General features: G+C 38.5%; 1 long non-coding RNA gene across 1 annotated transcript; it reads left to right on the top strand.

Moving 5' to 3' along the window:
• Positions 1-684: 684 nt before the first annotated feature.
• On the top strand, positions 685-19,315 carry LOC311519196. The gene is made up of 4 exons (XR_014711218.1): positions 685-728; positions 2,245-2,400; positions 7,529-7,647; positions 18,384-19,315. It is a non-coding gene; the product is annotated as an uncharacterized lncRNA (long non-coding RNA).
• Positions 19,316-24,337: the final 5,022 nt, after the last annotated feature.

Genomic DNA, 24,337 nt, shown 5'->3' with positions numbered 1-24,337 from the left:
TATTAAGAAAATATGCTTCCGTTTTATTGTCATGAAATGGAATGAGTAGAATAAGGTCTCTCTCAGCAGTGTAAGACCCATAGCGGCTGCAGCTGCACACAAGTTATACATAGGGTAAAGCCAGGCAGGCACTGGGGTGGTGGTATAGTCCCTTGTCCAAGATGATAACAGTGACTTGGAAAACTGGAACTCTTGACTTCTGCCCACTCAGAGCAGTTCATTTAAATTGGAAGTTTGGTCATATGACCTCAGAACATTCCAGTTATTCTCTGTGAAGCAAATACAGGTACTGGTAGATTTTCAGCAGTGAATATTAAGTATCTCTTATCTGTTTCTTTAATTTTCTGTTTTCAGTGTTGATGTAATGAAAAGCTAAAATAAAACTATATTGATCAAGATTTTTTTTTATGCTTTGAAATTTGTCAAAGTATGCTACTAATCTGGGCCTTATGCAACCTTTATTCACTGTGCAGCTTATTTGTAGTTAATAGAACAATTCACATGAGAAGGGGCTCAGATGGATAAAATTTACACTATATCGCCTCTCTTTTTTTTAATAAATAAAGTTATGAATGTAGCTACCTTAAGAATTAAATTTAAAATATTATTACAGGGAGATTTTTACATGAACAGTATAAAATTTTGACTTGGATTCTGTTGTAAACTTTATTTCTTATGTTATAGGCATTGCTTGAAACTCAACTTCACTTTCAATCTGGGATTTTAAGGTAAATTCTATCACACAGGTAAAATATCATTAAATTATGTATACCCTTATTTACCTTTCAGCCAAGATTTTACATCCACCATATTTGCTTTCTATATTTAGCATATGAATACTATGACAAAAAGCAAGAGTGATCACACAGTTTTATATGGTCTTCAAGTAATGCTTTCTTTTTCTGAGGAGTTAATACTTTTTCATTGATTGCTTCATCTAAGAATTTTCTCTTAAAGTTAGGATACAATAATCAGTTGTGAAACTGAATTCCAGCACATTAACAGACAAACAAAAGCACCCCTCCCCCAAACCAACCAACCAAAACTAAACAAATAAAAACCACACACAACAGCCAACGACTCCTGAAAGTTGTGCGACATTTTAGGAGGACATTCTCAATTGTTCACATCACCCATGCCAAGGGAATCCACAAGGAGCTGGTTAAAATGACTTTACATCTGCTTTGTATTTCAAGAGTGTCACAAAGCAGCCAGGGTTTAGCCTATATATGGTAGTTGGCTAATAATGATAAAGCATCATAACAAATATTACACAAGAAAAATACATTTAAAAACACTTACCAAAGCAATGAAATGTACAGATGTCACTCTGTAAATTATGGAAACTATTTTAATGGAACTACAGTTTTTTGGGTTTTTTTTTGCCATGTACTAAATGTTTGACCCTTAGCTCAAGTAATGCCTCCTGATGCCCTTAATTCTATGTTCATCTACTCTGACATTAAGGCCAGATTCTGACTGGAAATTGCGTGACTGTGCCAGTCAAGGAGTGGGGAAGGATTCCCCAATGAAAAAATGCCAATCATAACTACAGTCACTTTATTCAGAAGAGTGGTATAATTCCTAGTAAATAGTTATTGTAAGCCCCATTTTACAGATGGAGAAGACTAAAGATTATGGAGGATAAGTACTTTTCAGTGCTTCATTCTTCTAGTTGATTAGGCATAGGTCTGGGAGTCAGGAGACCCAGATTCTGATCCTAGGTCTTTTACTGACTTGCTCTGGAATTCTAACCATGACACTTATCCCTTCTCATACTTGATTGCCTTATCTGTAAAATGGGGGTAAATATCATAATATTAAATCTAATAGACTTTGTAAGATCAGGCAAATGGGGGAGGTTTGCCTGATCTTGCAAAGTCTATTAGATTTAATATTATGATATTTGCCCCCATTTTACAGATAAGGCAAATGGTTTGAGCATTGGCCTGCTAAACCCAGAGTTGAGTTCAGTCCTTGACGGGGCCATTTAGGGATCTGGGGCAAAAATTGGGGATTGGTCCTGCTTTGAGCAGGGGGTTGGACTAGATGACCTCCTGAGGTCCCTTCCAACCCTGATATTCTATGAAATGGGTTCTAGAGGGGACCTGAGGCTGGTGTGTGGTTTTGGTCCAACTATAGCTGGAGAAGACACCATCAAATTATAGCAGCTTGATAGAGCTGGATGAATTTGTTTGTATCATTTTTTTCAACCAACTCTGTTTGCAAACTCCTTTCACACAGCTTTCCTCACTTGGTCTGGGAGACCTTGTACCACTACGCCCGGCTCATGAGACCGCTCATGATGTCTGACACCATCAGGTGGTCCAGAGACATCTACACAGAACACATCACAGGACACTGCCAGTACCAGGTTGAGTAACCAAGAACGCTGACCAGGTAAATAATCCACTTCCTTCCCTGACGAACCGAGGGACGCACCCCACCCATGTACTTATTCTCTACACCAATACTGACTTGGACTCTTAATATATTCCATGGGGTGGCGTACTCGAGCCCATCTATCCACTGAGCCTTTAAAAACTCCCATACCCCAGTCTGTATCTATGCTGGTTATGTGAGGTGTATATATGTACCTCGTGAACCTTGTAACCAATACTTGCAATCCCCCATAACCCAAGCCCGACTCCAGATGTACAGTACCTTCCCTCTTAACTTGTGTAAATTTGTTTTTAAACATTAACTTAAAAAATATTCTATCGGTCTCATTTCTTCCAAATCTATAACAAAATATTCAAATCAGCTTCACTTGTGAGTTATATAGAATGTCGAGCTGCAAAATTAAAAAATAAATTCACTGGAGTCTCGGCCTCTACTTTTCTGAACTGGAGAAAAGATTTCAAAATACAAAAGGCGAATGGGGAGTTTTAGGTCTGAAAATAGTCATGCCGTAACTGATACTTTGAGAGGGAGACATGTCACTTATCTTTAGATAAACAACTTTCTGACTTGCCCAGTGAAGCAACAATTGTAGGTTCTTATAAATGTCTCATCCTTTTAAAAGTGGTGTTCAAGTATTTGCCTAAATAATTTCCCAAGTAAATGAATTCCACAGGTTGATTGGACACTGTGTAAAATACATATTCCATTATAATCATATTATTTTCCCCATTTGTTCTTGCTTTGGGACAGGGTGAGTATGGGACTCAGTTGCCTTTCCCTATGCCATTTATCATTTTGTATATCCTTTTCATGTTCCTTCTTTCTCTTTGCAGCAGGGTAACTCATGGGAGCATTTTTCATCTCTCCTTATATATGTCTCCACTAACCCATGCCTCTATTCATTTTATTTTTCCATCTCTGGAACTTTTCTATTTCAGCTACTGTTTGCCCATATCCCATTATAGACATATAAATAGAAAAAGCTAAGAGATGGAAAAATAAAATGATCTTTCAGGTGTGATGACCAAAATTGAATGCTGTTTCAAAGGTGAGCAGGCACCATTGATTTATACTATCTCACCCTTTATTGACCCATAGAAACACACTATTAGCCTGCTTCCCTAAGATGAAGCAGGTGACTTCACTGAATTTTCAGCAGTGACTCCTAGATCTGTTACCTAGAAGTTTCACCTAATATGTGTGAAATGTTCATTGTTTTTCCAATATGAATTAATTTGCTCTTATTGTCACTGGGCAAAATTACAGCAGATTTAATACAGACCACCCTTTTTATGAAATCCTTTTAAGAGTCCTCATAATCCTGAAATTTTCACTAACCCGAATAAAGTATTGTCACCAGCACATTTAAGCACCTAACTACCAAGTTTATCCTTCAGGTTATTAATAAATATATTGAATAACATTGACCTCAGTGCTAATCTCTGAAGTAAGCCACATGTGATGTTGTTATTAAAGATGTAAAGACATTTATTTCTACTCTTGGATTCCTGTCTCCCCACTGATTTATCTGTGACTATAACATTAGAAAAAGATTAATGAAATATATGAAATTATTTTAAGGGAAGACTCTGACTAGCTAACTACCTGGTTGAAGACCTTTTTTGTGTGGTGAAACGGAATTTAAAAAGAAGAGATAAAGGGGACAGAGCAGTTTCATGAACTGAAATATTTTCTTTACCTGGATGTAATAATATGATGGCAATATCCACATTTTATTGTGAACACTAATATATCCATGTTAGTATTAAATATATCAAAGAATAAAGAATCCATAGTCTATATGTTCAGCTTCACAGTGATCATTCCCGTTGTCAGAAGCTCCCTAACTGGACAAGACTGGATTGATTTGTTGGGATATATAAGGGTTAAGTAGAGACCTGAAAAACCGCTGGTGTGCTGACATGATATTAGGGAGTAGAAACACGGGCAGGCACTGTTTCTGCTCTTGATAGATAAAGTGCTATGCCTCTCCCTTCCCTTCTGCTTGTTAAGGATTGATAAGTGTTGCCGCTGCATAAGGAATGTGGGTGTCTAAAGGATACCCTTTGTGTAAAGAAGTGTTATCTCCTCCCTCACTTCCTTTCCCAGCTACATAAACGATCTCCGGGTCATAGCCCCTTCCTCCCTTTGCTGAGAACTGCTGATCAAGGGAATTTGTGGCTGCAATTACTGCAAAGAAATGTATCTTCAAGGTAAAAATGTCTGTAGAATATGCTTAATGCTGTAAATGGGGCGGGGATAATTTTAGTAAAATATTTCTAGGTTTTGAAGATGAATCAGAGCAAAAATCAATTAGAACTGTGTAACTGTTCTTCCACAAAAGTGACAAACTAGGTAGTTTTCTAGGTAGCTTCAGAAACTGAAGTTTTCGTAAAAAGAAAAGGAGTACTTGTGGCACCTTAGAGACTAACCAATTTATTTGAGCATGAGCTTTCGTGAGCTACAGCTCACTTCATCGGATGCATACCGTGGAAAATGCAGCAGACTTTATATACACACAGAGAATATGAAACAATACCTCCTCCCACCCCACTGTCCTGCTGGTAATAGCTTATCTAAAGTGATCATCAGGTTGGGCCATTTCCAGCACAAATCCAGGTTTTCTCACCCTCCACCCCCCGACACAAATTCACTCTCCTGCTGGTGATAGCCCATCCAAAGTGACAACTCTTTACACAATGTGCATGATAATCAAGTTGGGCCATTTCCTACACAAATCCAGGTTCTCTCACCCCCCTCCCAAAAACCACACACACAAACTCACTATCCTGCTGGTAATAGCTCATCCAAAGTGACCATTCTCCCTACAATATGCATGATAATCAAGGTGGGCCATTTCCAGCACAAATCCAGGTTTTCTCACCCCCCCCACCCCCATACACACACAAACTCACTCTCCTGCTGGTAATAGCTCATCCAAACTGACCACTCTCCAAGTTTAAATCCAAGTTAAACCAGAACATCTGGGGGGGGGTAGGAAAAAACAAGAGGAAATAGGCTACCTTGCATAATGACTTAGCCACTCCCAGTCTCTATTTAAGCCTAAATTAATAGTATCCAATTTGCAAATGAATTCCAATTCAGCAGTTTCTCGCTACAGTCTGGATTTGAAGTTTTTTTGTTTTAAGATAGCGACCTTCATGTCTGTGATTGCGTGACCAGAGAGATTGAAGTGTTCTCCGACTGGTTTATGAATGTTATAATTCTTGACATCTGATTTGTGTCCATTTATTCTTTTACGTAGAGACTGTCCAGTTTGCCCAATGTACATGGCAGAGGGGCATTGCTGGCACATGATGGCATATATCACATTGGTGGATGTGCAGGTGAATGAGCCTCTGATAGCGTGGCTGATGTTATTAGGCCCTGTGATGGTGTCCCCTGAATAGATATGTGGGCACAATTGGCAACGGGCTTTGTTGCAAGGATAAGTTCCTGGGTTAGTGGTTCTGTTGTGTGGTCTGTGGTGGTTGGTGAGTATTTGCTTCAGGTTGCGGGGCTGTCTGTAGGCAAGGACTGGCCTGTCTCCCAAGATTTGTGAGTGTGTTGGGTCATCCTATAGGATAGGTTGTAGATCCTTAATAATGCGTTGGAGGGGTTTTAGTTGGGGGCTGAAGGTGACGGCTAGTGGCGTTCTGTTATTTTCTTTGTTAGGCCTGTCCTGTAGTAGGTAACTTCTGGGAACTCTTCTGGCTCTATCAATCTGTTTCTTTACTTCTGCAGGTGGGTATTGTAGTTGTAAGAAAGCTTGACAGAGATCTTGTAGGTGTTTGTCTCTGTCTGAGGGGTTGGAGCAAATGCGGTTGTATCGCAGAGCTTGGCTGTAGACGATGGATCGTGTGGTGTGGTCAGGGTGAAAGCTGGAGGCATGTAGGTAGGAATAGCGGTCAGTAGGTTTCCGGTATAGGGTGGTGTTTGTGACCATTGTTTATTAGCACTGTAGTGTCCAGGAAGTGGATCTTTTGTGTGGACTGGACCAGGCTGAGGTTGGTGGTGGGATGGAAATTGTTGAAATCATGGTGGAATTCCTCAACGGCTTCTTTTCCATGGGTCCAGATGATGAAGATGTCCTCAATATAGCGCAAGTAGAGTAGGGGCTTTAGGGGACAAGAGCTGAGGAAGCGTTGTTCTAAATCAGCCATAACAATGTTGGCATACTGTGGGGCCATGCAGGTACCCATAGCAGTGCCGCTGATTTTCGTGGTATTATTCAGTAGTTCACAAGTAGTCATTAAATAAGTTTTATTTAAAAAGAAATTTGAGTTTTACTTGTGTTATCCTTTCTAGCACAGATGTGCCATACACACCTAAGCTGCTCTATACGTAATCATGATACCATGATTGTAGGTGTTCCTTCATAGAACTGCCTTGGAGGTAAAAGAATTGCCTTTAACTAATTATTGGGTGTATGTGTCCACCAACTGCAGATTGGAGTCCCACTACATCCAGTCCCTCTCTTTCAATCTGTGCAGTGGGGACATGGAGCTATTCTCACCACTCTTCAGCATTTTCCTGAATCATTAATATTATGGGATGGTTGTGCAGTTCTTCTCCCTTTGCTCTATCTTTGCCATGAATTCTGTTCACATACATTATGGGAAATAGCCATTTTTAAAAATAAGTTTGGTATATACAAATGGACATGACTCATTCCACTGAAGGAAACTAAGTCTGTCTTCCATTGACCGTTCGTACAAGCTACCTGGCAAGGTATGTAGATGGGTATGCACTTGTGACAATGATTTAGTACACACTCTAGGTAGCCTCATGTGGTGGCTGATCTAAATTAAAAATGCTGCATCCCAGTTGGACCCCCATGAAGTTGGCAGTACTGTAACCTGTTCTCCACATTCAGGAGTCCCCACAGGTGCAGCTGCCCTTGTGGGTTCAGGAAGTTGCAGTTTATCCCCCTTTTGTACCTCAAAAGGTGAATCCAGTCCAAATGTGCTTAACTATTGAACTACCCATAATGGCTTTTAAATCCCGATTATCCATTTTGTTAACACTCCAGGGAAGACTCCTGCGGAAATTAGGGGTACTGTTTGTAGACTGATTCTATCCTAAATGTACATGCATTTATAGATTTTCATTGTTATCTCCTCAGGTACTTCCCTAACAAACTTGTGGTCTGTTCACACATACAAAGAATTCCTTGGTGGTTCAGAAGAACTAGACAGAAGCATTCAGGGAGGGGAACTCTTCTTTCCAATTGTTCTTAACCCAGTAAGTATTTCAAATTTATTTATCTCCGTAATAAATATTAATGGCAGTTAAAAATACAACATATGGTGTAGCATACCAGTGAATGATATCAAAGTTAAGTCATCTGTGCACCTGTCCCAGGCATCTCTCAGAATGTGAGAATGGTACAATGGCAAGCAAATCGCTTTTCAAGGGCAGTGAATCAAGAATATTTAGGGGTGTTGTTTAAACTGGGAGCTGAGGGAAACCCAATATTTACTTAGGAACACTCAGGTGAGATGATGAAATCTGCTAGCCACTGCAGAAATATAAGTGGAACTGTGTACATTCAGTAATAAGGGATAAACCAGCAATTAAGGTTGCACAGGGGAAAGAAGAGGAGGAATTCAATAGTTTCAGCAAAGAGTACAAACTTTACAAATATTAGTTTGTATTTATATTCACCTTAGAGGTTCCTAAAGTGCTTTATAAACTTCCATAACACACCCATTTCCTGCCAGAGAAGGGACTTAAAGACAAAATGCAAGATCTCCTGAATGACAATACTGCTAAGCCATTATGACAGCCAGGCTTGTGTTAACAAGGAATGAAGGAAACGGAGTTGCAACAGTTTTCATTTTTTCCGAAGGTGATTAATCATGCCACCTGAAATATCAGAGATTAAAGCAGTAACTTAAAGGATTTATACAGTGCTCGTCAAGTGTAATAATCTAAACCAAATGAGCTAATCCATTATGGCAATATGCTGGCCTTCCTACTAGAAGCTGCATACAGGGAAAAAGCCTGCCACACAGTGAGTTTTGTAGTCATTTTGCCAGTTCAGGGCACAATAGTTTAAGAAGGCCATGGGGGACTGGGAGGAGGAAAGGGGAGTCTCATTCTGGAGCACACTTTACTAATGATCCAAACCAGAGTTTCCATCTATTGTATGGGCACCATAGCGTATACACAGAAAGGACATCTCCCCTTAAATGTGCTGCACAGATGTTTTATTAGGTATGGGGTCTACTAGAGAGGACCATTATCAAGATTCCAATTTAGGAATAATGGGATTAAGCACAAAGAAAAGGAGTACTTGTGGCACCTTAGAGACTAACCAATTTATTAGAGCAATTTATTAGAGCATAGGATTAAGCACAAGGCCACATGATAGTGTATTAAATCAGAATTCAAAGTAACAGGCAGTGAGTCGCTGTGCTGCCCGAGGAGCAGCCTAGAAAACAAATTGTGACTCAGAGTCCCAGTTCCTCCCTGGTTTCTTATTGTCCTGCAAGAACAGTAAATTCCATCAGCCCTTTTAGTTGCTTAGTTTATTCCTCTGCTTCCTCTTTGCAGCTGTCCACTTCTCTGTGCACCCAGCCAGGGCAGTTCTCCTTCTACACCCCTGTTCCCCTCTCTCCCTGCCCACTTGCTCACATTTGGGGAATATCGGATGAGTGGTAACTGCTCTCCTCTCCAAAGCCAGCTACAATTTGGACAGGACTAAGCAGAGGAGAAAAGGGATACATTTCGCTCTCTTACTTTCCTGTGCAGCTGAGTAAGGGTTGTGAACGCACCTTCAGCTTTGTTCATGTACGCACATGCATTCAATAATGTATTGTTTAAAGGTTAGATAGATCATGTTTTAATCCACTGGCAGTCTGAAAGTGTTAAAGTATGAATTACATTTTTTCAAAGGTTTATTAAATTGGTCAGTTCTAGTTCAGTTGGTTCAAGCATTTACAAATAACTCCAGACTGCCTTGCTTTCTGCTGAAGTAATTTAGTTTGCATATGTGACATTGAAAAGGGGATAATTTCAGACATTTTAGGTCAGATTCCCCACTTTCTTAAGCAGATACAGTAACAACAAAACCCCAAATAAAACCAGCATGTGAAACGTACAAAGCTTGGGGGCAGAAGACAACCCCCATGTGCTGCTATACTTGTATCATATCATATCATAGCACCTAGGACCTGCAGTCATGGACCACTGTGCTAGGAGCTACACAAACACAGAACAACAACAAAAAATTCACCTGGACATTTTTATGTGAGGTGACCTAGCAATACCATACAGGAGACACTGATGTATAGAAGGGTAAGAGAGACATATTACATATAGTCTGATTTCTGTTTTCATTTACACCAGCACCGATCAGGGGAGACTTGACTGAAGTCACAGGGGACTCAGGCCCAGAGAGTTTAAGAACAAAATCTAGATCCTATAGATTAAAGAGGTTCTTCTGACATAGTAGGACAGGCATGTAAAGGTCACTGCACCAGTCGGAAAAGAATTGCATTTTGCAGGAGGTACAGTACCATTATAATGAATGTTCCCTGTTGGAGTACTAAGCAGCTGTGGACTTTTCTCAGTATATTTCTGGAATGAAATGCATTATGATATAAACTAGTATCCTATTTCCTGCAGTGCAGTTTGCCATGGTGCAATGACTAATGGTCTTCAGTGTAAATGCATTTTATATCCTTGTTTTAGATTAGGAAATCTCTCATATCCCCACCCTTCCTTTTTTGTTTGTCTTGGAAATGATAAATTTTCAGATTAAATTATTAGCTAATGCCATTACTAACTACCTTTTATTTCTTGGGGTAATGAAAGTCAATGTTGTTGGTTTGACCAAAATAGCAAGATATACCCAAATTTCTCTATGTTTAGTATAAGCAAGCAACTAAAAATGCACAGATATTTAGCCTATACCCTTTATCCATAAGAAAAATTAATATGTGACAGTTTGGGGTAAGAGAAATATTGAAACTCAACAATATTACCCCACCTCTTTAGGCTTTTTATCATGTCAGTCTCATTTGAGTGGTTTAAGTTAATTTAAAACTCTGCATAATAGTCTCCTCCCTCCAGTGTTTGTGTTTACATTAAATACATTGCTTCTTGCAACTTTTACTTACTGTCATATTATATTTTAAGTGTCAATAAAACAGAGTGTGAATTATAATGTAGTCTCTCCTTTTTATATTGTAGCACATTAAATTCTTTGAGATATGTATGAAATATGTCAATGCAATACATTGGCATTGATCTAATTTTGCACAATATTAATACACTTTCATTGGAAGAGTATGGGTCAAGATGTCCTTAATCTTCATTATGGCTTGGATATTTGTGTGTGTGTGTGTGTAGGGTAGACATGACTAATTTATGTCACTAAACCATACACACGCAAATCCACATTGACAGAAAATGTTCAAGTCCTCTAGTTCAGTGAAGCAGCAATCAGTGAAGTGCTATATCAGATATTTAGGCCAGGACCAGGCAAAGCCAGTTCCTTGACTTCAGGCTCCCTGTGGGCAAATGGGAGAGTAGTATATAACTGGTCTTTCCCTGACAGTGACTTAAACTGGTGACAGAATTATTTGTCGTGATCGTGCCAACATCTACCTAATGCTGCTGTTACAGAGGCACTATGCTCGCTCCTCTGGTGGCAGGCCCACTGTGAGAGGGAAAGAGATCCCAATGGCCTGTTTTAGGAGAAAAAACAATGGAGAGGTCTGTAAGAGAGGCCCCCAATAGCTCTCTTATCAATGGTGACTAGGACTCATTCTAGCCTCTCTCTACTCATGGTGGTAATACAATTGCTGCAGGCAAAATCATGCCCCCAGTTACACACTACACACAGGTTTCAGAGTAGCAGCCATGTTAGTCTGTATACACACACACACACACACACACACACACCATTTTCAAATTCTGCTCTCAGTTTCACGTGTGCTGCCCAATGGGTTTGAAGAACTTGAAGGCAATGAGATTACATTGTAGTAACTGAGACACGCATACAAAAACTTCAAGTAACTCAATTCCTATGCTGAACAATGAATAAGGAGGAAAATATTTTTCTGGCTTGTTAGCAGAATGAGAATTGACCCCCATGTAATGCATATACTTGGCCATATTAATCTTTAAGGGAAAGTTGTACCTATGTACATAAGAGCAGAATTTGTCTTATTGTCTTAATGTATGGAACAAGATGTGCGTTTAGGGTAGGTATCTAAAATGGGGATATTTGTCTGCATCATACCAGGAAAAAGTTCATACAAAGCAAATTGTTTGTGCATAGAGAAGTTGTTATATTGGCGGGTAGTACTGTATGCAAGGAAAAATGTAAATGTTGATCTTCTATTCAGAGCAATGTGTTAAATTGGTTACATTGTTTTCAGCCATAAATCACATGTGCTGCAATATTCAAGAAGTGGTTAAGGAGGGAGGGGAAAGAATAATTCTTTGTCAGTGAAGTACTGCTATTAGAAGAGGTTGCTAAAGCATATAACAATATAACCATAGGGATCCATTTTTAGCATGTGCAGAATACCCAAGATATTCAATAAGTCATTAGAAAGATTGATTAATTTAATAAAAATGCAAGCTCCTGTGCCATATTTTATTCAACTCATTGTAGCTTAAAATTGCATTATGATTTTTATTAGCTATATTAATTATCCTCAAAATTGCTCATTTTGTTTAAATTAAAAATTTTTTCCAGAGAAATATAATAGGAGTGTCTTTTTTTAAAAGCAACACCCACTTATAAAGGCATTTTGAAGTTTGCTATCTTACCATGTACAGGTGCCAAATCAATGGGCCTGATTCTGCTCTGTTACACTGGTTTACATCTTTGCCACCAGCTCTGAGCAAGGCACAGTGGGAAGCTACGCTGCCCCAGAAACAAGTGGAGAACCAGATGCTAACTCACAGGGGTTCCAGCCCTTGCTCTTGGGTTTGGGGAAGAGGGAAGGTGGTCTTCCCTAACCTATAGTACCAATACAAATTATTTCTCCTGGGTTCCAGCTCCTCGGTGGCTGATATATTGGAGCTGGGAGGAGTGAAATCAAGGTTCTTCCATTTCTCCACCTACCCACCCATGCAGGAGGTGGAGTAGCATACCTGAGGAAGCTACTTTCCTCTGCCATGATGCAGAGGAGCAAGAGAATGCCGAATGTCTGCTTACTCCCTTGGGTGAGCATGCAGGATGTGTCATACCTGGCCCTAAATCAGGAGTAATCTAATGAAGTCAGTTAAGTTACCCCAGTGTAAAATTTTTATAAGTGAACACAGAACCATGCTCACTGTTTTTTGTACTTCCTCCTAGTATTTTTGTATATACTCATTGCAGCATATGAACATAAAAAGATTTTCAGAAATAAAGTGAAGTAAAATCACGCATGAAGAGCCCCAGATCCTCCGTGGTATAAACCGGCATATCTTTATTACTTCACTACAGCAGCTGAGGTTCTCACCCATATCCCTAATGCTGTGGGGAAAAATATCTGCAATTGATATAATCAGTGATTTTTGAATTTAAGGCAAAATAACTTTAAAAATCAAGCCAGTATATAGGAGAGATTAGGGCTAGAAGACACTTCATAGATGATTAAAACAATCCCTCTACATCTCACTTAAATTTTTCCTTGCCTTATTACTTTGCACGTGTTTATCCAATCCTTTATTAACGCTTCAGTTGGTGTAAACAGGAGATTCTCTATACACCAACTGAGGATCTTGCCCTTCTTTTATTCTTGATGCCTTTCCACTCAATGCTCTTCTACTGTGAAATACCTGTTATGGATTATTACAATTATAAAGCTTCATATCCTTATGATGTTGTGACTGGGGTCCCAGGAGCCACACTAAGGTTACTCAATTAGGGTGAAAGGATGGAGTAGGCAATCTCCATAGCTGGTAGATATTCCAATACTTAGATTTACCAAGACAGCACAAAACAGCTTCTATAATACCTTATTGGTTACCCAGAAACCAACAACACAATTCCCTTAAAGTTACCCAGTCGTAGGCCTCCACTCAGACACCCAAGGCAAACATGATGAGGATTACTGAAAATCTTATTCGTCATATAAGAAAGTTCTACCAATCCCAAAGGATCGGAGACATTATCTCCCAGGTTAATGAATATTCCAGATCTTACCCGAATACACACTTACAGCCAATTCTTATTAATTAAACTAAACTTTATTAAGAAAAGAGAGTATTGGCTAAAAGATCAATATACATACAGACATGAATACAGTTCTGAGATTAGATTCACAGTAGAGATGGTGAGCTTTGTAGTTGCAAAGAGTTGTTTCAGAATTAGTACACAAGTTATAGTCCAATGTCCATATTCACGGTGTTCCGGGTGGGACTGGAGATCTCAGTCTTCAGACTTAAGCTTCCTCTACATAAAGCATCAAGAAGATCTGAGATAAAAAATCAGGACCCAGGTGTTTTTTGTACAGTTCCAGGCCTTCTCTTGGCAGCTTGGAGTCCTTAGGTGATTGTGGAGACTTTGAAGTAGACCTATTTCCTTAGTATCACCAGTAATTAGCTACAGAGATTAACATAAGGCAATTGCCTGTTTTTTCCATCATTCACAGGTGATTTGCTATACATTTCAATGAGAGATGAATACAGTAATATTACTATGTTTACAGTTCATTTAATAAGATTTCCTTTTGATCTCTGAATTAACAAAATACAGCATAGACAGGGACTGTTTGATTACACTGTTAACCTCTAACAACATATATGTAAACAGAAAAAAAAATACAAATGTTATCTACCTAAAGATTGAACCTGGGTCAATTATCCTGCAGGATGCTTAACCCTTTCTGTCCATGTGGCACATACTTCATACAGTAACTGGTGCCTCTTTTTAAAATGTATGCCAGGATAAGGGTCATTGTACACAGTAGCCACTTCTTTCAATCTCAGATTACAATTTTTGGTTAATCACTACTTTAGAAATTTGTAACTGACTTTTGGTTGATGTGTTTTTTGAAGTTCTGCTGTGATTGTTTGTAGCAAATTTACCCCAGGGAGAGTGACTGATGTCAAACACATTCAGTTACCACTAGGTCCTTTGGTGACAGTTTTACATAATCAATGAATTGCTTTAATCTTTTTTATAAAGTCTTTGATTTTGTTTGTTTTCCAGAGACTGGTTGTTATGGCATAGAGTATTTTCATGACTTGATGGTTCATTTAAGAGCCAGAAAGGGTAGGACTGGGTACAAAAACCAGGGATACTTTTGATTCACATGTGCCTTTGTTCATAGATTAGTTAATAAAACTTCTTAATCATGTAAAGTGAATGTATTTTTATTTCTGCAGGCTGAGTAGGATGGAGAGTAAGAGGCTTCAGACTCAGTTACTTGAGAGCCACAATTTAGCTAATCAGTTTAGGCAGTATTTATCATACAATTGTTATACACCTACAAGTTTTTTTTTTTTTTTTTTAAAAAGGTGCTCTATTGTACCTACAGAAGTGCATATATAGAGGAGGGAGATTGAGTTTCTCAAATAAGCTGTTGTGTGGGGAAGACAAGCATTCATGAAAAATCAAAATGGCAAACAATTATGTACAGCCACCGCCACTGTTTTTGCCTGCAAATTTTGTGGGCCTAAGGCCCTAATTCAGGTAAGCATCCCCATTGAGGAAAGATGTTTAAGTGAATGCTTCAATGATTTTCTAAATTATGACCTAGCTTTAGGGGTTTATTTCTCCATAATAAACTGTTATCCAAAACGTTATTTTACTTACACACACACACAATCTTCCCCAATGCCATTCTAAGTTACTTCGCTCTACCTAGGATAGGGAGATAACTGATATTTCAAATAATTCTTTGGTGGCCTTGGGCAATTGTTGACTTTCATTAAACGCTGATTACTATATTCTTCATTTAGTAACCGTCCCCTCCCAGTACACTGTTTTCTGAGAAGGGTTTGGGGAGATTAGAGAAGCAAGGGAAGACTTTCTCAAAAAAAATCACCTCCCCCCCAAAGAAAAACACACCTAAAGGGTCTCATTCACTTCTAGTAGGATTCTGAAAAAGTTTTGGGGGTTGTTGTGGATAACCACCTGAACATGAGCTCCTAGTGTGATGCATTGGGCAAAATAGCTAATGCAATCCTGGAATGCATAAACAGGGGGATCTCATATAGGGGTAGAGAGGCTATTTTACTTCCATATTTGGCACTGCTGCAACCAATGCTAGAATATTGTGTCCAGTTCTGATGCCCTCAATTCAAGAAGGACGTTGATAAACTGGAGAGGTTTCAGATAAGAGCCTTAAGAATGATTAAAGGATTAGAAAACATGCCTTATAGTGATAAACATGAAAAGCTCAATCTATTTATCTTAACAAAAAGAAGGATAAGGGGTGATGTGATTAGAGTCTCTAAGTACTTACATGGGGAACAAATATTTGATAATGGGCTCTTCAATCTAGGTGAAAAAGGTATAGCATGATCCAGGGACTGAAGCTAGACAAATTCAGACTGGAAATAAGGTGTACTGGATACTCCTATTTAGCTGAGTATCCCCGATGAGCTTCAAATGTTTTTCAGAGTCACTGCTACCCAGGACAGTCCCCCATCCTGAGAGTAGCACGATATGCTTTGTTTCTAGATACATACATTTACCCATATTAAACCCATGTGTTTTTTGTGCTCAAGCAATTGAGATCTTACTGTATTAGTGATCTGTCCTCATCATTATTTACCACTCTACCAATTTTTGTGCCATCTGCATACTTTATCAGTGATTGTTTTCTTCCAGGTTATTGATAAGCACGTTAAGTAGCATAGAGCCAAGAACTTATCCCTGCCGGATCTCACTAGAACCATGATTCCCTGTTTACAGTTATATTTTAAGAGCTATTAGTTAGCCAGCTTTTAATCCATTTAATGTGTGCCATGTTAATTTTATATTTTTCTAGTCAGAGGCAGATTAAGCTTCTGTGGGGCCCTGGACCACATCAAATGGGAGTCCCGCCCCACACCTTCCATCTTCAGTCCCTCTGCCCCCACTGTGCTCCTGCCAAGGAAATGAGCGTTGGGTAGGTGGAGCAGGGGCAAGCCACCGCACCCTGATCCCGCTCCCTGGCCTGAGCTCCAGGCAGGTGAAGCTGGTTGGTGTGTGGCGGCACCCATTTTTTCAGAGCCCCCCCAATTGGCCAGGGCCCCTGGGCATGGGCACCGTTGGCACAGTGGCTAATCCACTTGTTCTAGATTTTATCTAAATTTGTTTAATACCAAATGAAATTTACAGCAGTCTAAGTATATTAAATCAACAATATTACCTTTATCAACCAAATTTTACCTTACATCAAAAAAAATATCAAGTCAGTTTCATAGGCTCTATTTTCCATAACTTGTGTTGCTTGTCATTAATTATCCTCCTTTAATTCTATATTAGGATGAATCTCTTCCCATATCAACTGTTCCATTCTCATGCTTGGAATAAATGTCAGACTGACAGTCCTGAAAGAAAAAGGTGCCACAAGTACTCCTTAGAGACTAACCAATTTATTTGAGCATAAGCTTTCGTGAGCTACAGCTCACTTCATCGGATGCATACTGTGGAAAGTACAGAAGATCTTTTTATACACACACACACCGTGAAAAAATGGGTGTTTACCACTACAAAAGGTTTTCTCTCCCCCCACCCCACTCTCCTGCTGGTAATAGCTTATCTAAAGTGATCACTGTCCTTACAATGTGTATGATGATCAAGTTGGGCCATTTCCAGCACAAATCCAGGAAATGATTATCATATGCATTGCAAGGAGAGTGCACTTTAGATAAGTTATTACCGGCAGGAGAGTGGGGTAGGGGGAGAGAAAACCTTTTGTAGTGGTAAACACCCATTTTTCCACAGTTTGTGTGTATAAAAAGATCTTCTGTACTTTCCACAGTATGAATCCGGTGAAGTGAGCTGCAGCTCCTGAAAGCTTATGCTCAAATAAATTGGTTAGTCTCTAAGGTGCCACAAGTACTCCTTTTCTTTTTGCGAATACAGACTAACACGGCTGTTACTCTGAAACCTGACAGGCCTGAGTCATTCCTTTTACACTTTTTTAAATATTGGCACAAAACTAGCTTTTTTCCAGTCTTCTAGAAGTTCCCTCATGTTCCAAGACTTACTGAAAAATCAACATTAATGGTCCGGAGAGCTCAACAGCCAGCTCTTTTAAAATTCTTGGATGCAAGTTATCTGGACTTACCGATTTAAAAATGTCCAGTGACTTCCATTTAACTTGAGATACTAGTTGAATCAAAAGACTGTTATATGATGAGACTACATCATCTGTTCTCCCATGACCCAATATAGAACATATATGGAAATATATATTGAATACTTCTGCCTTTCCTGCATCTTGATTTATAATACTACCATTTCCATCTAGTAATGGGCCAATATTATTGTCAGGATTCTTTTTGTTCCTAACGTACTTAAAAATGGCTGCCTTACTGTCCTTAATTTTGCTGATCACAGATTTCTCCTTGTGTCCCTTAGCTCCCTTATAAGTTTACTACAATTCTTAGATTCTGATTATATTCATTACTATCAACTTCCCCTTTCTTTCATTTGGTTATATATTATTTTTATAGCTGCCTTCACTTCCACTCTAAACCAGGTTGGTTTTTAATATGGCTTTTTCTCTCAATTGTTTCAGAGTAGCAGATGAAGTGAGCTGTAGCTCACGAAAGCTTATGCTCAAATAAATTTGTAAGTCTCTAAAGTGCCACAAGTACTCCTTTTCTTTTTATCTAGACAAGTGTTCTTAAGCAATTCCCAATTATGATTAATATTTTTTGTTTAATCAGCCCAATTTGGCTCATAATTGTTTTCAGCATTATGAAGTTGGTCCCTTTTAAAGCACCAAGTATATGTATGACTGGACTGGACTGTATTCTGCTTGCACATTATAAATGTGATCAAATCATGTACCTACTTACCATTATAGACACTGTATCAAGAAACCAGAGAGAGCCACAGGAGAATTCAGAGAGAAGAACTTCTATTGCAATGGCTGGGAGGAAAAAAGACAGAAAAAAGATGATCATTCTTCATGTTGAGGAAAAGCCGCTTGAGATCTGGTGCTTTGGGGAACACTTTTTAGGAATAGTTCATCTCTATGAAAATATGACTGGTAATGCTGCCGAAAAAAAATCGGTGAGAAGTAGAGTTCTCTCCTGTAAATGGTAAATGCTGATGGAAACCAATACAGTCAATTTCCTACCTGACCTCTGACCCCAAGATTACAAACGTTTTTTGAGAAGAAATCTGTGTGGAGTTAAGGCATTTTCCTGTCTCTCTCTTCCCTCTCCCCATTTTGTACATTCTCAATAACTCCACTTTTGCAAGTTTTTTTTTTTTAAATGGTCAGTAGGAGGAAGATTAGCTTTACTTAAAAGGGGGTTGAATAATGTTGCCTTTTCATTTACATGGTGCACACAGAAAAAATACACCGGGGCCGAGAGCAATGACTGGAAAAATGCCTCAGGAGACTGGATTTTTGGCAAGAGGTTTGTTTGTAATGTATTCATCATAAAAGGTCAACTGAGACAGCAACTTTTTTTCCACTGTGATCCTGATTTTGCAAGTAATTTTGCATACTGCTCAAGTCTTCAGTGGAAGACAAAATTATCTGTGTCAGAGGGCTTAGAAAAAAATACGAATACTGTTACAATTATGAAATCATATTGAAAATATGTGGGGTGAGATTCAGCTTGGTTTTGCACAGGCAGAAACACAAAGAAATATCTTGTGATAGAAGAGTTGATGTTGGAGCTGGGGTCGTGGTTATGCTGTTAAAGAGGGGAAAGCACATATCAAAGGGAAAAGTGGGACTATCCGATTCTATATCATCCAATAGGATGGAGTCTTTTTTTATTAAATGCGTTAAGCCTGTAAATGGATATATAAATGCTATGTATCTTAGTATGTGTTAGTAAGCTTTAATAAAATGAAAAATTACACATACACAAAATAAGTCTACTTTGAGATAGATGGAGGAAGGTTGTTTTTACTTTTCCATTTGACATATAAAATATTACATTAGGTACTCTGACATAAATAAAACTTGTATTTCCTTCAGTTCTAACTCACTAAATGCAGCTGTTCTCAGTTATTAATGCTAAGGCCTCAGTGCTGCAAATATCTTTGCAGAATCAGGGCCTAATGAGGGTCAGAAGAGTAAGGACTTTAATAGATATATTGGTGGTGGGGGAAGAGAGGAAGGAAAAAACACCAAAGCAAGCAGTCTCATTAATAAATAAGGAGGAAGACATAAAGTAAGTATTTTAAAAGAACATAAGTGACTAAGCAGCCAGAATTCCATTTTCAGAAGAGATTTCGGCAATCTGAAGCATGCATCCCAGTGAAATTCAATGGCTCCTAAGTGTGTAAATCACTTTCAAATATGAGTTGACTTCTAAGTCACTCAGGCATTTTTGAAAACGTTACTGCAAATCAACAAATATCCTAAAAGCTACAAGCTCCTAAATTGTTCCTTTATATGTCATTAAGTGGAAAAAGAAAGAAAAGGAGAATAGAAAATGAATAAGTAGAGCTGGTCATAAAATTGGGGGTTGTTTCCACAGAACATTTTGACAAAAAATTTTTTGGTTGTTTCATTGAATTTTTCCATGGAAAGTTCTGACTTAATTAAAAACTGAAATACTGTGGCCGGCCGAAAAACTTCAGAATTTGTCCAGGAGTATGTGTGTAAATACAGTAAGTTTCACTTAAAATATACCCAGACTCTGCATCACTGATTTCTCTTTTGCTGGGAAGCTGACCTCTCTCAACATTTGCTACCAAGTGACAAAGGGGTGGTTTGTATTAATTTGGACTATATGGACTTAGAGTCAAAAGTATTAATATGACCCTGCAACTGTCCGACCTTAAATAAGGTTCAGGGCTTGGTATACAGAGCCCGCAGCCTGCTTAGTATCATAGCAAACATATAATTAAAAATCCTTTTAAGATACCAGGGGAAAAAAGGAAAAACAGTTAACTCCTTGTAAAAAGAGAAGAAGTTAGTTGCAATGGAGTGGTTGTTGTCAAAGTTCAATCCCATTTCCTTAAAGACAAGACAAAACAAACCCCCCAAAAGGGGAAAGAAAAGAACAGCAAAGATAGAAAATGCAGCTTCTGTCTCTGGCATTGACTTTCACTTGCAATCTTGCTACTAGAAAAAAAACCAGTCACAATATGTGGTCTTACCACCTCTCCAAGACTTGGCAAACCTTTACCACCATTGGATTGTTTAGGGCATTGTTTTCAGTTGCCTCTCTGGTCACAGGCTTAAAGGAGTGTTGCAAAATATGCAGTGGTGGCCAGCTAAGCCAGACTCTTATTAGACAGAGAGAAAAAAAGAGAAGAATAGGAAACAGAAGAAATAAGGTGGGGAAGGAAAAGGACACATGGGCAAGGGGAGACAAAATGTCATGTCCCAGGTGGTTGTCAGGATTTTATCAGAGCCAGTGGAGGAAGTAGTGTCATCTAACTCCCTCTCTCTGGCCTGGTCTGGTCAGGACATCTTTCAGGACTAGGCTGAAGAAAGTCTGGGGTCCCAGGAGATGGTGGTGTGGCAGCAGCCATGATGGTGAAGCTAACTCCTTCCCTTTCTTTTGTCTTTCAGTCTACCAGTGTCATGGTTGTCAGCTTTTCCCCCCAAAGACTTTTCTTAAGAACCCCCAAAAGGAGTGATAGGTGGAATATCCCATCCCCTCATTTTTTCCATCAATTAGGCCTAATTTCTGACACATCAGTTTTGGTTAACTGACTTTCTGGTTTACCAGGCATGATCTTAGTACTGTCCTTGAATGATATAAATAGGACTTTTGGTTTGGACTAATTCAATCCATCTCTTTTTTGCAAATTTTCCCATCAACATTTGTTATAAGTTGTTGTAACATTTTATGAATGTGAGCTCAACTATGGACAGTGATTAAACAATTAGGGTAAACTTGTAAGCCCAATTATTACAACAGGTGAGACCAGTGTCAGAAGAAGGATGCTATTGTTGGAAACAAAGGATAATAATACTCATGAATTATATATAGATTTTGTAATAAAGTCAAAATATTTACAATCTCTTTTCTTCATTGTCTCCTAAGTTCTAAGGAGGCTGGGAAATAGGAGAAATGAACATCTACATGCACTCTTCAGATCAAGTGCATCAGTTAAATTTTATTTATCCATCTATCTAGCTCTGTGTTTATATCAGGCTCATAACTGAGGTATCTGAGTACCTCAGTTTATGATGCACCTTAAGTAATTGTCACACTGAGTGCTGTCAACATCCTCAGGCTGGCCCTATGCATAGTGGTGTGACCACAGTGGATATTAGTTGGTTATGTTTGGGTGGTGATAAAACCAAAATTGTTCTGCTTCTCACCCAAAAATGCAAAGGGGGATCTAGGAAGCTTTTTTTTTTCCTGGTCAGAGTAATAACTTGCAGTGTATGGATAAGGAATGTTAAATAGTTTTGCAGAGAGAACTTTATGAAAGAAAACTCAGTATCAAAACCTATTCATACAGTACCTCTGCTGCCTCCAGATTCATGTGTTAGAAAATAAAAGCTCTTTCAGGTCATTTCATTAGCTGTTTCAATGACATGATTTCATATTGTAATTAGGGGCGTGAAACACACTGCCAGCGAAAGGCAGGAATGTTAGCTAAATCATAAGTACAAGACTTTGAGTGATGTCTCACTGATGAGATCAATGCAATATTCTAAAATTTATTTTACAGCAATGTACTTGAATTATATTTGTATTAAGACTCTAATTCATTTTTTCCAGAAAGTTGATGTTAAAAAATGCAGAAATGGAGACAAAAAAAATCTAGTTCAAATTTGTATTTGTTATGAAAATTAGCATCTTCACGACCCATTTGTCCAACTATGGGAATGAGCACCTGGGTTTGTACACCTTTGTGAATCTGGTCAATATTCTTTGGAGCTGACCAACCTAAAACTGCAAACTTTGCCTCAAGTTCAGCTGGCTCACAAATACTTTGAGCTCTTCCCGGAACAGAAGGACCCTTCCTGACAGGTGTTGCAAGACTATTTCTTTCTAGCTGGAACTGTACTTTTAAACAAATATAGAATTCTAAACAGAGGGGTGACAGCTTCAAAAACCTCTCCTAACAAACAAGGCTACAGAAAGTCCTTGATATACAGCCCTTATGTATACAATTCGGTATATGATGGGATTTATTTGGTCAACATATCTCAGTTCAGGTTCATATCTAAATTAATCACAGGAGTTCTCAAACTTCCACAGCATGAACCACAACTTAATGAAGACTGTCTTGTTGACCACCGGCCCTCCCATAATGGCCCTGTAACATGAAGAAAACGTCTGTGTATGTTTAACTGTCTTAATGCAATGTTCACAAAAGTTGTTACTGCCTTCTAATCACCTCCTTCCCATTGTACATTGCATGTGTTTGGAATTACTCTTGCCCAAATATATTAGCTAGAGGTGGTCTAAACATTTTTTAAAAATGTAACAACATTAAAATCTTGAACTTGTTCCTATTTTGTAGGGTCAAAGTCGACCAATTTTTCTCCGCCCCCCAATTTGTTGTGAGTTTATCAATTATAATTGAAATTGTTATCAAAAGTAGTTATTACAGTTTGTCTATGAAAATCCAAATTTTCATTAAACAAACTAACTATCAACCTAATTAGAATTTTGCTTTGGAAAGAAGGTTATTTTCCCCCTGCCATTATTGAATTCCTCCTTCATGGACTCTCCCCAGACTCCCTGTTTTTGTGTGCAATTATCTTCTGATTGCATGATCATATATGAACATAAGAATTGTCATAATAGATGAGACCAGTAATCAATCTAGCAAAGTATACCATCAACAGCCAGTACTGGGTGTTTCAGATGAAGCTGTAAGTAATAACCTGCCCTCAAGAAAAGTGTCTTCCTAACTGCTAGTAATTAGGTATCAGCATATGCCCTGTAGTATTGGAGTTTGTATCCTCTCCAATACTCTTCTTACTTTAAAAAAAAATATTTTTGGAACTCTGGATAGTCTTATTGTCCATATAAATATCTAGTCCTTTCGTGAATTCTGCACTTCTTGCTCCCAGGGATATCCTGTTCCATGTGGCTCCCTTCTGTTTGGCCCTGCCTCACTTCCAGGTCACGCATCCTGAGTGTTCTTTTCCTCCCCAAGACTCAGATTTTCCATGAACCAGCAACCATGCTAGTGACTATTTCCTGTTAGTTCAGCACATTTCATAGCAATCATGAAGTGTGTTAAATATATTAAACAAATCACTAATGATTCATACATGTGGATTCACTACTTATACCAAAACTATCATGTAAAAAACCAACCAAACAAAAAAACCCAAGAGCTGTATCCTGAAAGGTGTGGAGTGCTTTCAATTCTCCTTGGAGGTATCAGAAATTGTAGAGAATAAAACAATATAGTAAAGCCTTTCATTTATTAGTGGAACAGGACCTCAGAATTACTTAAGGTAATGAAGGGGAATAGGGGAGGAGAACAAGAACTGTTTCTATGTTTTTAAATCAGAACATTATTATTATTATAAGAAAGATAAACTGTACTATATTGTATTGTACACTAATGAAGTTGTGGGTACAAATGTCCCAGTTGCAGCTATAATTATTCCAGAAATTAAAGGAGAGCAAAAAGTGCTGGAGAGGGAATGCTTATCAGGCACTTTACACAAGATTAGGTGCTACTTTTACAGCAAGATCTTTTCAGCAGTGCAATCCATGAGTAATAATATTTCTGAACAATCTGATTCTTTTGATATGTGCATACACTGCATTTTTAATGTTTTGTGTAAACACTCAATTTACTGGTTAGTTAATAATGATAAAACAGGTGATTAAATAAAGGTGCTGGCTTGATATGACTGTC

This window comes from Lepidochelys olivacea (assembly GCF_965140295.1).
Source record: "Lepidochelys olivacea isolate rLepOli2 genome assembly, chromosome: 4".
Classification (NCBI taxonomy): domain Eukaryota; kingdom Metazoa; phylum Chordata; order Testudines; family Cheloniidae; genus Lepidochelys; species Lepidochelys olivacea.
The sequence above is the reverse complement of the archived record's forward strand: the minus strand, read 5'-3'. Positions and strand labels throughout refer to the sequence as shown.